This window comes from Ornithorhynchus anatinus, chromosome 1, assembly GCF_004115215.2.
Source record: "Ornithorhynchus anatinus isolate Pmale09 chromosome 1, mOrnAna1.pri.v4, whole genome shotgun sequence".
NCBI classification, from domain to species: domain Eukaryota; kingdom Metazoa; phylum Chordata; class Mammalia; order Monotremata; family Ornithorhynchidae; genus Ornithorhynchus; species Ornithorhynchus anatinus.
In genome coordinates, this window is record NC_041728.1 from 1,951,632 (window position 1) to 1,966,620 (window position 14,989).

At 53.6% G+C, this 14,989-nt stretch overlaps 1 protein-coding gene across 2 annotated transcripts in view; it reads left to right on the plus strand.

The window, feature by feature from the left end:
* The first annotated feature begins 3,133 nt into the window (after nucleotides 1-3,133).
* The window catches only part of ERBIN (erbb2 interacting protein), a 149,514-nt gene continuing 137,658 nt past the window's right edge, over nucleotides 3,134-14,989 (plus strand). The window contains exon 1 of one of the 2 annotated variants that reach the window (XM_029058874.2): nucleotides 3,134-3,547. The gene's annotated coding sequence lies outside the window, so the exon portion shown is untranslated. The remainder of the gene's footprint in view (nucleotides 3,548-14,989) is intronic. The other variant, XM_029058885.2, reaches the window with a different exon arrangement.

The following is a 14,989-nucleotide window of genomic DNA, read 5'->3' on the forward strand; positions in this document are numbered from 1 at the left end:
GAGACAATCCCTGCCCACTGACAGGCTTACAGACTTAGCCTTATCATCATCATCATGATATATCAACTGTGTATATTTCCATTACCCTATTTATTTTGTTAATGAAATGTACATCGCCTTGATTCTATTTAGTTGCCATTGTTTTTACGAGATGTTCTTCCCCTCGACTCTATTTATCGCCATTGTTCTCGTCTGTCCGTCTCCCCCGATTAGACCGTAAGCCCGTCAGACGGCAGGGACCGTCTCTATCTGTTGCCGACTTGTTCATTCCAAGAGCTTAGTACAGTGCTCTGCACATAGTAAGCGCTCAATAAATACTATTGAATGAATGAATGAATGATAGTTGTTAAGCACTTACTATGGGCCAAGCACTGTTCTAAGCTCTGGTGTAGATAAAAGGAAATCGGGATGGACACAGTGGGATAGGGCAGGGTTCACATAGGGCTCACGGTCTTAATTCCCATTTTATAGATGAGGGAATTGAGGCACAGAGAAGTGAAGCGACCCGCCTAAGGTCACACAGCAGACAAGTGGCAGAGCCGGAATTAAAATAAATAAATGGGGGTATTTGTTAAGCGCTTACTATGTGTGCTGTTCTAACCACTGGGGGATACAAGGTGATCAGGTTGTCCAACGTGGGGCTCACAGTTTTCATCCCCATTTATAGATGAGGTCACTGAGGCACAGAGGAGTTGAGTGACTTGCCCAAAGTCACACAGCTGATAAGCGGCGGAGCCGGGATTAGAACCCACGACCTATGACTCCAAAGCCCGGGCTCTTTCCACTGAGCCACGCCGCTTCTCAAATGGTATTTGTTAAGCGCTTACTCTATGCCAAGCACTGTTCTAAGCTCTGGGGAAGATACAAGGTAAACAGGTTGTCCCACGTGAGGCTCACAATCTTAATCCCCATTTTACAGGTGAGGTAATGATAATAATAATAATGTTGGTATTTGTTAAGCGCTTACTATTTGCAAAGCACTGATCTAAGCGCTGGGGTAGAAATAGGGTCATCAGGTTGTCCCACGTGAGGCTCAGATTTCATCCCCATTTTCCAGAGGCGGTAACTGAGGCCCGGAGAAGGTAAGTGACTTGCCCACAGTCACCCAGCTGACAAGAGGCAGAGCCGGGATTTGAACCCATGACCTCTGACTCCCAAGCCTGGGCTCTTCCCACTGCGCTGTGCTGCTTCTCTGGTAACTGAGGCACCGAGAAGTGAAGTGACTTCCCCAGTCACCCAGCTGACAAGTGGCGGAGCCAGAATTAGAACCCATGACCTATCCCCTGGGCCATGCTGCTTCCCAAATTTTGCATTCCGTCAGCGACGCCAACTTCGTATTTTGCGTGGCAGGGAGAAAAAAGAGCCTTAAAGCTGGGCAGGGAATGTGTTTATTGTTGCATCGTCCTCTCCCCAGCGCTTAGCACAGTGTCCTGCACCCAGTAAGTGCTCCGTAAAGATGAAACCTAGAACCTAAGGTGCCAAGTCGAGGGCAGCGCATGGCTCCGAATGAGGCTGAGAAAGGCGGCCTTTCGACTGGGCCTTCTATGACCAGGGGTGGGCCGGGGAGGGGGTGACTGGCCGGGGGAGGTGGTCAGGAAGCGCTTAGCACAGTGCTCTGCACCACTGTGTGACTCTGGGCAAGTCACTTAACTTCTCTGTGCCTCAGTTACCTCATCTGTAAAATGGGGATTAAGACTGTGAGCCTCACGTGGGACAACCTGATTACCCTGCGTCTACCCCAGCGCTTAGAACAGTGCTTGGCACATAGTAAGCGCTTAACAAATACCAACATTGTTACTCCGATAAGACCGTAAGCCCGTCAAAGGGCAGGGACCGTCTCTATCTGTTGCCGACTTGTCCATTCCAAGCGCTTAATACAGTGCTCTGCACATAGTAAGCACTCAATAAATACTATTGAATGAATGAATTATTATTATTAGTATTGAAGCAGCAGCGTGGCTCAGTGGAAAGAGCCCGGGCTTTGGAGTCCGAGGTCATGGGTTCGAATCCCAGCTCTGCCACTTGTCAGCTGTGGGACTGTGGGTGAGTCACTTCACTTCTCTGGGCCTCAGTTCCCTCATCTGTAAAATGGGGATGAAGACTGTGAGCCCCACGTGGGACAGCCTGATTCCCCTGTGTCTCCCGCAGCGCTTAGAACAGTGCTCTGCGCATAGTAAGCGCTTCACAAATACCAACATTATTATTACTATTGAAGCAGCATGGCTCAGTGGAAAGAGCCCGGGCTTTGGAGTCAGAGGTCCTGGGTTCGAATCCCCGCTCTGCCACTTGTCAGCTGGGGGACTGTGGGCAAGTCACTTCGCTTCCTTGGGCCTCAGTGCCCTCATCTGTAAAATGGGGATGAAGACTGGGAGCCCCACGTGGGACAACCTGATGACCCTGTATCTACCCCAGCGCTTAGCACAGTAAGCTTAACAAATACCAACATTATTGCTACTATTTATTATTACTATAAATATTAGTATTTGCTCAATAAGTACTAGTGAATGAACAAAGGGCAGCGATGGCCGCCCCAGCCTGGGGAGGGAGGCTGGAGGCGACGCCTCGCGCCTCCTTCCCGCCTTCTGAAGGAGGGAGCGCGCGCGCGCGCGCTCGCGCGCACTCGCGCGCGGCCCCCCGAGCGAGGCGCGAGCCGAGGGGGCGGGGCCGCCTCCCCCGGGCCCCGCCCCCTCACCTGGGCCGCCTCCGCCCGCCATTGGCTGCCGCCGGGCCCGTCCGCGGCGCTGATTGGGCGGCGGCCCGCGGCGGGCGCGAGCGGCCCCGCCCTCCGCTCCCCTCCCCCCTCGGCGCGGGCCTCGCGCTCCCCCGCCCCGCGGCCGGCGGTGCGCAGGGTCGGCCCCGCCGAGGAGGGAGGGCGGGGAACGGCGGATTGATTGACAGGCAGGCAGACAGACAGATTGACAGCCGGGGCAGGCAGACGGGGGCAGGCAGACAGAAAGGCGGCTCCCAGCAGCCCCCGGGGCTCGGACTGTTGCCCCGACTCCCAGAAGCCCTCGGGGCTCCTGCTCTTGCCTCTCCTCCCAGCATCCCTCGGGGTCGGCGGGCCTGGCCAGGACCGGCCGCCAGCCGTCCTCGGCGAGCCCGGGACCCGCCCCACCCCATCCCTCTTCCCTCCCCTTTCCTCCTCCCCCTTTCCCGTTCCCCTCCCCCCTCTCCTCCTCCTCCTCCTCCGGAGCCCGGGTGGAGCTGGTTTTCCGGGTTCCCGGAGCTGGGATCCTGCCCCTCTCCCAGGCAGGAAGCGCCTTTCACCCCGAAATCCCACCCGAGTGGGGGGAGCAGAAGACGGAGGAAAGGGGGGGGGAACAAAAGAGAAAACTTTTTTAAAAAATTTTATTAGCCGGGGTGGGGGAAGGAAAGTCCTGCCAACCGAGACTGGGCCGCCAGGAAAGCCAGCCGGGGGGGGGGGGCCCCCGCCGACACCCCAATAATCCCCCGGTTCGGGGGACGGGGGAGAAGACCGGCTGGGAGCGCAGCGTGTTGCGGAGGGAAAGGTGGTGATGTCCGGCGGAGCCTGAGAAGGGCGAGGAAGGTAAGAAGCCCCTGCGACCCCGGGGTCAAAGGGCACGGTGGGGTCGCCTTGGAAGAGGGGGCACGGTCGGGGTGGGGGGCTGTAGGTGCGTCCCTCCTCTTCCCATTCCCTTTTCCCAAATCCCTGCCACACGGCTGGGAATCTCCACCATCAGAACCGGCTCACCGTCCTCGGGTGATTCCCTTTTTCCACCCGAAACCGCCGGGGTCGAAAATGGGGTTTTGGGGAGGGGGAGGCTTTTTTTCATTCCCCCCCTTTCCCTCTCCCGCTGTCGGAGTCGTCGAGAAAAGTTCCTTTGTTCAGCGGGAGGTCCAGAAGCGAAACTTCTCCCATCCGGGGGCGAAAAGGGGCTGGAAATGTCCGTGGTATTCAAGACGCCCACGGAAAGGCCGCCCGTCAATCGGTCGATCGATCGATCGGTGGTATCTGTTGAGCAGCCGCCTCGTGCCGCACGCCGGACTAAACGCCGGTGGGCAGGGACCGGCTTTGGTGTTACGGCGCGCTCTCCCAAGCGCTCGGTGGCAGTGCTTAGCGCACAGTACGCGCCGCAGAGGCGCGATCGTTCGCCAGCGATCATCCGACAGAACGAGCGACTGCGACGGGGTGGCCGAGGTTGGGAAGGGAGCCAGTCCTCGGGGTTGGAGGAGGGGGTTTGCCCTTGAAGAGCCTCTGGTTGGAGTCGACGTCGATCGATGGGATTTATCGCGTGCCGACCGGGTGCGGAGCACCGGGCTAGACGTTCGGGCGAGAGTCGATGGTCGGTCGACGCATTCCCTGCCCACAGTGAGCTTACGTGACCCATGGATCGGAAGAAAATAGGGCGGTGCCTTTTTGATTTCTCTCCCCCCACCCTCCCCGTGCTCGCGTGCAGTCGGAGAAACCGGGAGAAGATAAAGCCGGGGACGCGGCGGCCTTCCGGAGAGAGTCGGGCCGGGCGCCCCGTAGCTTTCCCCGGCTTTCCCTTTGATAACATTCCTCTGCGTGACGGAGCGTAATTCTCCGGAGGGGAAGCAAAAATCCGTAGCCCCGGCGTGAGTTGGGAACTGGATCTTCCCGGAGCGGCGGAGTTGGGAGCCCGTTGGCCGCCGAACCCTCTTTGACTTGGGACGCGTCGTCTTTCGGGCGCAAGATTTGAAATCGAGTCCAGTGAGCGACCGCGGCGGGCAGCCCGGCTCGGGGTCCGGCCCGGCGTGGCCGAAGCCGTCTGGAATACCCTCCTCCTCCCCGTCCCGAGTGCCACGGGTCTTGCCCCGTTTGCCCTCCCCGCTGGGTCGCTGCAAACCGAAATTGCTAATCCCGGCAGAGTGATGTTTTAGTGTGTGGTTAGTGTGGGTTTGGCTCTTCTGAAAACTTGTGTACAGCTGTAAAACAGCCCCGCGGGTTCGATCATCCACCGGGGCCGTCGGAAACACGCTTCCTCGGAAACGTAAATTGCTCTTTCGGTCGGTCTGTCGGTCGCGTTTTTTGAGCACTTTACCGGGCCCAGAGCACTGTACTAACCACTTAGCAGTGTACTATATAAAAAACAGACACATTCCCTGGCCACAAGGAGCTTAAGAATCTAAAGGGGGAGACGGAGATTAGTCTGAAGAAATAAATTACCGACACATGTCCGTAAGTGCCGTGGAGATGGAGGTTGAGGTGAGTATCAAGTGTTTAAAGGGATCAGATTCAAGTGCGTAGGCGAGGCAGAAGGGAGAAAGAGCAGGGGAAAAGAGGGTTTAATCTGGCAAGGCCTCTGTTAGTGTTGTTGGATGCATTTGGGGGAGAAGGAGATAAAATGTTTACTCAAGGGGGAGGGAGAGAAGAACGGAAAAAAAAATAAACTTGGCTTTCAAAATCCCCATTTTTTTTTTTTTTGGCCTCTTCTCCAAAGTGAACCCAGTTCAGTCAATATATTTAGCAAACACAAAATGATCTCTGAATTCCTCTCCGCCAGCCCGGTTCAGCCGAGCCCGTGCCCCGCTGCGTCAGTAAGGTGGGCGACGGAGAAGCAGCGCGGCTCAGTGGAAGGAGCCCGGGTTTGGGAGGCAGAGGGCACGGGTCCGAATCCCGGCTCTGCCACTTGTCAGCTGGGTGACGGTGGGCAAGTCACTTCACTTCTCTGGGCCTCAGTGACCTCATCTGTAAGATGGGGAGGAAGACTGTGAGCCTCACGTGGGACAACCTGATTATCTCCCCCAGCGCTTAGAACAGTGCTCTACGCATAGTAAGCGCTTAAATACCGACACTGTTATTAACGGAGGGAGAGATCAGCGACTTTCCTTGAGGTTAGAAAGGTTGTGAGTCAGCGGCCGATGGTTCCCGTCCGTTGAAGCGAGCTCGATCAAGGGGTGGGAGAACGTGTTAAGTGAGCCGCTTAGCCGCTTTGAATATATCATTAGGCAGCCAAGGGGGTTATTCTTGGGCATCTGAAAAGACCGAATCAAATAGATGGCATTGAACTTCAGCTTCCTTATATGGACGCCGCGGAGCCGAAAAGAATAATCCTTTTACAAAGAGCGAGTGCTTCCCCAAGCTGAATTTCCCTACGGTGGGAACTTCGAAGCAGAAGACTGGAAGCCTGCGAAACCATACCGTGAACCAGTGTGCTCACCGTATATCGCCTTTAGCCTCCTTGGTCGGTTTTACCGGCTGCCCAATTGGTAGGTGCTTCCTCGGTGACGGGAGTAAACCGGAAATAGAGACTCGGCGTCGAAGCGGCGACTTTAAAAACCGGTGATTTGTCCCGATGGTACAGCTTACATCTAATGAATGGCCTTTATTCCTAATGAAAACATGGTTTCCCACTGCGTATAAGCTCCGAGTTCATACTCAAGAACCCTAAACATTATTAAAGGAGAAACTCCGAGTTCATACCAGAGAACCCTGAAAACTATTGAAGGAGATTGGAATTTAGTTGATATTACTCCCGACAAGCTCTAAATTCTGTTAAAACTATTTGGAAGCATCTTTTAATAGTAATATTGCCCTGGGATCCTCAGCGAGCAGATGTTTGGATCCTTTTCAGGTTTTCATGTCATTGAAGCGTAGGGCTCACGTACGTACGTGTCCTGACATTTTTAGTCTCTATTCTGCTTTTGTTTAATATGCAGAAATCCCCTCCCATCCCCCAAGCTGCTGTCAAATCGCCGCTGAAGGTATTCTTGGTGAATTTTAGCCCGTTGTCGAAAATACCGACCGAGCCGTATAATTCAGTTCGATCCCCCACCGTGCCGGTTGATTTGTGCGTGCACGAGTGGAGGATTAAAGACCTTTCAGCGATTTGCGAGCAAACTGCCCCGAATTTCGGTTGCGAAGCTGCTCCGCCTTGATTGCTTAAGTTGTATTTCGGCCAGAAGGCCGGGGGGAAATCAAGGCACCTTCTTCCTGCCCGCGTCCGCCTCGGCCGAAGGCGGCGCGATGTCCGGCTGTGTGCGTGCGTGAGGTTTCGGCGGAGGTTCACGTCCTCCGGCTTGGGTTTTCCTTGACGTAGAATCCGTCCGGGACGTGAACCCCGCCGTGCAGGAGGATCGAGTGTGTTCAACTTCCTCTGGGACGTGACGCGTCACCTTGAGGTGAGCGTGGGTTTTCACCAAAGTGAAGAATAGTAAACAGCACGTTTAAAACCTCTCGATGGGTTTAAAACCCTTGCCGAGGAGTTCGCCCTTCGTGTGCCTTTCCAGAGAAGCAGCGTGGCTCAGTGGAAAGAATCCGGGCTTGGGAGTCAGAGGTCATGGGTTCGATTCCCGGCTCCACTGCTTGCCAGCTGTGTGACTTTGGGCAAGTCACCTCACCTCTCTGTGCCTCAGTTACCTCATCTGAAAAATGGGGATTAAAAACCGTGAGCCCCACATGGGACAACCTGTTCACCTCGTATCCCCCCAGCGCTTGGAACGTTGCTTTGCACATAGTAAGCGCTTAACAAATACCACCGTTATTATTATTATAAACATCGAACGTTGCCGTTCATTTTTCGGGTGGGTTCTCACAGTATGTGTTGGGTAGAGGGCTCCTGGGAGAATCAGGGAACGTCTCCCTCCGACCGCCTCCCGGAACCCCTCTGTCGGCATAAAACGTGGCGTGATAATAATGATAATAATGGCATTTGTTAAGTGCTTACTATGTGCCAAGCACTGTTCTAACCATGGGGTGGATACAAGGTAATGAGGTTGTTCCACGTGGGGCTCACAGTCTTCATCCCTGTTTTACAGATGAGGTCACTGAGGCCCAGAGAAGTGAAGCGACTTGCCCAAAGTCACACAGCTGACAGGCGGCGGAGCCGAGATTAGAACCCACGACCTCTGACTCCCAAGCCCGCGCTCTTTCCACTGAGCCACGCTGCTTCTCTACCGGCAGGAGAGGTGGCTGTGCGCCCGGGCACGCGTCGGTTGAGGCCCGCGGTCCCTTTTGCTAGTTCTTCATTCATTCAGTAGTATTTATTGAGCGCTTACTATGTGCAGAGCACTGTACTGAGCGCTTGGAATGGACAATTCGGCAACAGATAGAGACAGTCCCTGGCCATTGACGGGCTCACAGTCTAGTCGAGTTCTTCTTAAGGTGGGGTTGGCCAAGACCGTAACTGACAGCACGGCCTAGTGGATAGAGACCCGGCCTAGGAGTCAGAAGGATCTGGCTTCTCCTCCCCGCTCCGCCGCTTGTCCGCTGGGTGACCTTGGGCAAGTCACTTCACTTCTTTGGGCCTTAGTTATCCATATGCTAAATGGGGACTAAGACTGTGAGCCCCAGGTGGGACAGGGATGGTCTCCAACCTGATTAGCTCGTAATAATGTTGGTATTTGTTAAGCGCTTACTCTGTGCAGAGCACCGTTCTAAGCGATGGGGGAGATACAGGGTCATCAGGTTGTCCTACGTGAGGCTCACAGTCTTCATCCCCATTTTACAGATAAGGTAACTGAGGCACAGAGAAGTGAAGTGACTTACCCACAGTCACACAGCTGACAAATGGCAGAGCAGGGATTCGAACCCATGACCTCTGACTTGCAAGCCCGTGCTCTTTCCGCTGAGCCACGCTGCTTCTCTAATAATAACGATATCTGTAGCATTTGTTAAGCGCTTACTTTACGCCAAACACTTCTAAGCGCTGGAGTGGATACAATCAACCGTATCTACCCCAGCGCCTAGAACAGTGCTTGACGCGTAAGTAAGCACTTAACAAATACCATCGTTATTATTATTATTGTTATTACTATTAGTTCAGTCAGTCAGTGATATTTAGTGAGCACTTACTGTGTGCAGAGCACTGCACTGAGCACTTGGGAGAGTACAGTAGAACAAAAAGACCCAAGCAGCATGGATAAGCAGTCGGCCTAAGGGAAAGAGCGCAAGCCCGGGAGTTGGAGGATCTGGGTTCTAATCGTGCATCTTGTCTACTGTGTGAGCTTGGGCAAGTCAGTTCACTTCTCAGTGCCCCGGTAACCTCATCTGTAAAATGGGGATTAAGACTGTGAGCCCTATGTGCGACAGGGACTGCGTCCAACCCGATTTACCATGTATCTACCCCAGTGCGTAGTACGTAGTAAGTAAGCGCTTAACAAATACCATAATATCATTACTCTGGCACATATTAAGCACTTAACAAATACCACAGTTCCTCTTATTATGAAGAGAGTGGAAAGTTTTTAGTATTTTCTTTGGTGTCTGTCCTTTGAACGTGAATTATTTCCGTAACAGGCTCCCTGTTGGATGAGGGGAGGAATCTAAACAGAGATGAAGCCCAGCACATAGTGCAGTGTCTGGCACAATGTAAGCACTTCACAGATACCATTTTTTAAAAAAAAGCTCGGAGCAGCATAAGTGGGCAGGTAGAGGGGAGAAGAGAGAGTTTGGCAGGCAGGTGGGGTGGGAGACGGATGGAAATGGGGTGAAGGAAGTTTAGTGTGTAAGGAAAGAGAAACCCAAATTGGGTCAAGGGGTGTGCAAATAAAGGCGATCCATACACTGTTTTTCTGTGGCCCTGTGGATATAAGTAACCGACTAGTTTGAGAATCACCTGTAATAACTAATAATGGCAATGCTCGCAAAACCTATCTCTGTGGTTCAGAACCTCTGATCAGAGTAAGCGTTCAATAGATACGACCGACTGACCGACGGAGTGAAAGTATGCATTTAGTAAGCGCCCGTCTGCGGTTTGGCTGATTCTTTGGTAACCTGCGATGTAATCCCATTCCTCCGAGCCTGCCTTTCATTTTTCTCCACCTTTATTTATGCTGCTTCGGTTTGGTCTAATATCCTTTCTCCGAAGTGACCCTTTGTCCTGCCTGCTTCTTTCAGGTCTCCAGCCCCTTACCCCACCGGGAACTCCCTCCCCTTCTAACTCACCGGAATACACCGCCCTCTCCATTGTCAAAAATCCTCCTGAGATCCCGCCTCCTCCAGGAGGGAAGTCCTCCCCAAGAAGTAATTAACAGTAGAAGCAATAGCAGTTGAATGTATTAAGCGCTAACCGTGTGCCGAGCACTGTACTAACAGCGAAGAGGGATTATCCAGGTGGGAATTAGACTGTAAACCCGTCAGTGGGCAGGGATTGTCTCTATCTGTTGCCGAATCGTACATTCCAAGCGCTTAGTACAGTGCTCTGCGCATAGTAAGCGCTCAAAGCGTGGCTCAGTGGAAAGAGCACGGGCTGGGGAGTCAGATGTCATGGGTTCGAATCTCGGCTCCGCTACTTGTCAGCTGTGTGACTGTGGGCGAGTCACTTAACTTCTCGGTGCCTCAGTTACCTCATCTGTAAAATGGGGATTAAGACTGTGCGCCTCATGTGGGACAACCCGATCACCCTGTATCTACCCCAGCGCTTAGAACAGTGCTCTGCACATAGTAAGCGCTTAACAAATACCAACGTTATTATTAACATTATTAATGAAATACTACTGAATTAGCCACAGTCCCTGTCGAAGAGTTGGAGCAGGGAGGCGGATGAGGGACAGACACATCAGGACCCCAAACGAATTCGCAAAAGAGCCTCAGAGTCTCGGCAGGCACGGAGGAACCCAGGGTGGGAGGGAACGCTTTTTTTCCCCCGGCCAGGAGCCTGCAGGAAGCGGGGATGGTTGGTGGTGGGTGGGAAGGCGGCGGTTACCGCGGAGCTTTTCTCAGCAGGGATGGAGGGGGCCGAGCGGCGAACACAACAGACAGGTGGCAGAGTCGGGATTAGAATCCACATCCTCTGACTCCCAGACTCATGCTCTTTCCACTAGGCCTTACTGCCTATCCACGCTGCTTGATACAGTGCCTTGCACACAGTAAGCGCTCCGTAAATACGATGGAATGAGCGGACACGCCGGGGGCGGGCCCCTCCTCAGCGCCCAGAGCCCCTTCGTATCGATCGCATCGTAAGTTCTCATCTAGTTATTCAAGGGTCCGTCTCTCTGTTCTCCTCTGCTCCCCTGTGTAAATCATTTTGGGCCCGTCTCCCCCATTAGACGGTAAACGTCTCGAGGACAGTTGCTATGATAATAATGATGGTAATGGTGTTTGTTAAACACTATGTGGCCGGCACTGTACTAAGCTCTGGGATCGATACAATAAATTGGGTAAACTTAGTTCGTGTCACACGTAGGGCTCACGGTCTTAATTCCCATTTGACAGATGAGGCGACCGAGGCCTCGGGACTTGCCCGAGGTTACACGGCAGACCAGCGGCGGAGTCGAGATTAGAACCCAGGTCATTCCGACTCCCCGGCTCGGACTCTCTCCACTAGGCCACGCTGCTTCTCTACTGTGCGTCTTTTGTTTCATTGGTACACACCCAGTTGTCCAGTACGGTGCTATGCTTGGCACTCAATAAATCCCGGTGATGAGTTGATTAACCTTTGGAAACGCGTCATGGTGTAGTAGATGCGAGGCCGATGAACCACGTGTCCTGCTCTCTGCCCAATGGGATTTACATCCTTCCTCAGTTGTTTGTTTGTCATCTTTTAAGATTAGCGCTCTTGCACTTTCCTACCCTCAGCTTCCTTCTGTTTTCCTTTTTATGTTTCTCTACGGTTCACTCTACGACGTGTTTCTCTTCTTCTATTTCTTCTGGGCACCTGTCCGCCGTAGCGTCCCCCTTATCCTATTGATTCATTTTTGTTCGGCTGGCTTCTGTTTTCATTTCTTCAACGCCCTATCTCTGTCTTAGGAGAGTTTGGCTTCTATGCCGATGCCCTGAGTTATGTATTCCTTGGGCAGATGCTGTCTTTCTCTCACTTCCTTCTTTGACCGCCATTTGCATTTCACTTCCCCTGCTCAGTTCCTTCCATCCAGCTTTCTGTAGCATCTATTGAGTACTTGCACAGGGACAGTAAAATAGAATTGGTACGCATTAATGTTCATCCGTTCGGTCGTATTTATTGAGAGTGGGCAAAGCACTGGATTAAGCGCTTGGGAGAGTACAGTGTAACAACAGACACGTTCCTGCTCACAGTCTGGGGGGAGACGTATTAATAAGAATAAATAAGTGGATAAATTACAGATACATACATATGTGCTGTGGGTCTGGGAGGGAGGATGAATGAAGGAACAAGAGAGGTGCAGAAGGGAGTGGGAGAAGAGGAGGGGAGGGTTTAATCAGGGAAATGTCAGCCCTCAAGGAGCTTTCAATCTAGTGAGGACCGGACAGATATTTAAACTACAGGTAGAAGGACGTAGTAGAGCATTTGCGACCCCAAACTGTGTCTTCAGTGACCCCAGCCTGTCTTCTACAGGTAGAAGGATGTAGTAGAGCGTTTGCGATACGGACACGGTTGCTGGGTGTGGTGGAGAGGTGTGGTGAGCACTTGGGTGTTTAGATGGCGTGGAAGGGCTGAAAGTGACCATCGAGGGGCTATTAAGGTAGGGAGATGAGAGAAATTAAGTCTGGGAAGGTCTCCAGGAAGAGGTGTAATTCCCAAAGACTCGAAAGACAGGAAGGACAGGGATCTCTTGATCTAAAGAGGGGAGGCCACGAGTGACAGGTTGGAGTCATGTCGAGCAGGTCGGCTCCAGAGGACCACGGAGCGCGAGCTGGGGTCCTGTGGGAGAAGAGAGTGGATAAGAAAGAGAGAGGAGCTGATCGATTACCCTACGGTTACCACTTCCAAGCACCGCTCGTTCTGAACTACCTAGTCTGAGCAGCACTCCCTAACCCAACCCCGTCCCCATCCCCAACTGGGGCTCAGTGTCTCTCTGGGTGGTTTAGGGTTCAGACAGTTCCAACTTTTCATTTTGAATGGTGGGGGTGAATTTGGGGGCAGGGCTTCTGAGGAAATAGGGAAGTGAGAGGTGGCCGGGAAGGAACGGGAGAGAGAAGAGGGGGAGGAAGAGGAAGTCAGTGCCCGGGACACTTGTCACCCGCTCAGCAGCTCCAGAGCTCGGATCCAATGCCTCGACCCTTGGCCCACCAGACCCCAGCGTGGGGCCGTGAGGAGGAACGAGGAGAAGAAGGCTGCGGTGTCCTCTGCTTTTTTTTCCCGTCGACCGGAACCTCCCTCTGGACTCCCTCTCCCCCTTGGTCACTCCGGCCCTGCCCCGGCTGCCTACCCACCGGAAAGCCCCAAGGGCCAACCCGTCGGCCGGCTTGTCCGAGTTCGGTGCCGACCCCACGGGCCGGTCTCCCCCTCGGCCCCCGAGGAGTCGCGGCCCGGGTGCCTACCCTACTGGCGTCTTTATTAAACACCGCCTTTATTACTTCGCTTTGAAAAGCTTGGCAGTCCATCAGGTTCTAAACAAAACTGGGTATCGGACTTGCTTCCCAGAGAAAAATGGAACTGTGTGAAGTTTTAAAGCACTTCGAAGGACCCCGGGGCGCTTTCGCCTGGTGTGAATCGCCATTTTGTGCGCCTGACCTGACTTTTTTTTTTTTTTTCCAAGAACCTTTCCCAAATCCGGTGAACGAGGGCCTCATTCTCCCCTCCGTGCGGGAGTTTCTCCCTTCACCTTTCTAAGTGCCTTGGCCCACCTTCTCTTGGCGTGACGTGAGCCTGGTGGGTGAGGCTGAGGCACGTTGAAGGGCTTCTTTACCTCTTTGCTCAAAGCAAGCTTCCCTGACGCGTTTCGTTCCGAGCTCATCCCTCTTCCTCTCGTCAGGAATGCAGATCCACTTGGGTTTCTAGAGGGAAAGTCGGGAGCGGATAGGCTCGCTGGGGATGGCAGTCGGCTCATCCCCGACCGGCTCCCGGGAGGGCAGCGGCCACCCTCCCACTAAGCTCACCGCCGCTTTCCCCCTCTAGCCCTTAAGCTCCCCGTGGGCAGCTTGTCTGCCAATCCCGTTGTATCGTACTCTCCCGAGCGCTCAGTACAGCGCTCTGCATGCAGTCAGCGCTCAAGTGCTGAAGAGCAACGTGGCCCGGTGGAGAGGGCGCGGACCCGGGAGTCAGAAGGACCCGGGTTCTAGTCGCGGCCCCGTCCCTCGTCTGCCGTGTGACCTCGGGCAAGTCACTTCTCTGCGCCACGCTTCCCTCATCCCTAAAATGGGGATTAAGACTGAACCCCAGTTGGGTCGTGGACTGTGTCCAACCTGATCTCCTTGGATCTACCCCGGCGCTTAGAAGGGTGCCCGGCACATAGTAAGTGCTTAACTGATACCATAAAAACAAAACCGTCAATTAACTGATTGGTTGATCGATTGATGTCCTGGATGGTTAGTTTGGCCCAGTGGCAGCATCTCTCAGATTCCCGGGATCCAGGTTCTAATAATAATAATAATGATGGCATTTGTTAAGCGCTTCCTATGTGCCAAGCACTGTTCCAAGCGCTGGGGGGGCTACAAGGTGATCAGGTTGTCACACATGAGGCTCACAGTCTTAATCCCCATTTTCCAGATGAGGTCACTGAGGCCCAGAGAAGCGAAGTGACTTTCATTCATTCGATAGTATTTATTGAGCGCCTAATATGTGCAGAGCACTGTACTAAGCGCTTGGAATGTACAAATCGGCAACAGATAGAGACAATCGCTGCCCAGTGACGGGCTTACAGTCTAATCTAGTCCCACAGCTGACAAGCAACAGAGCCGGAATTAGAACCCACGACCTCCGACCCCAAGCCCGGGCTCCTTCCACTGAGCCCTTTACCATCGTTCTCCGCCCAGCCCACCTGGTCCAGATGGATAATTGCTTCAGCGGATGTTCCTGGGGGCAGGTGGAGGCTCCCGATAACTGAGTCCTTTCCCTTTCTCCTCCCTGTTCTGAGAAAGGGGGGCGGTTCACTGGTCCTCTGGGCCCAGCGGGACCCTCGGGGCGGGGCAGGAGAAGGAAGACCCCTGCTGCCCCTCTTGGGGGGGTTTCTGGGCTCCGGTTGGGGAGCGGGGCAGCGCCAGGGTGGATACCCGCTTCTCCCTGTTTGGGTCGCCATTGTATTGTTGCTTCTGTGCGGTGTGTCTCCCGGCGACCCCCCATTCTTTTCCTCGTTCCCCAAACTCAGTTCCTCCTCCTTTTCTCTTCGGAAATCTGTTTCTGCCTCATTTCTTTTTGATCATGCCCGT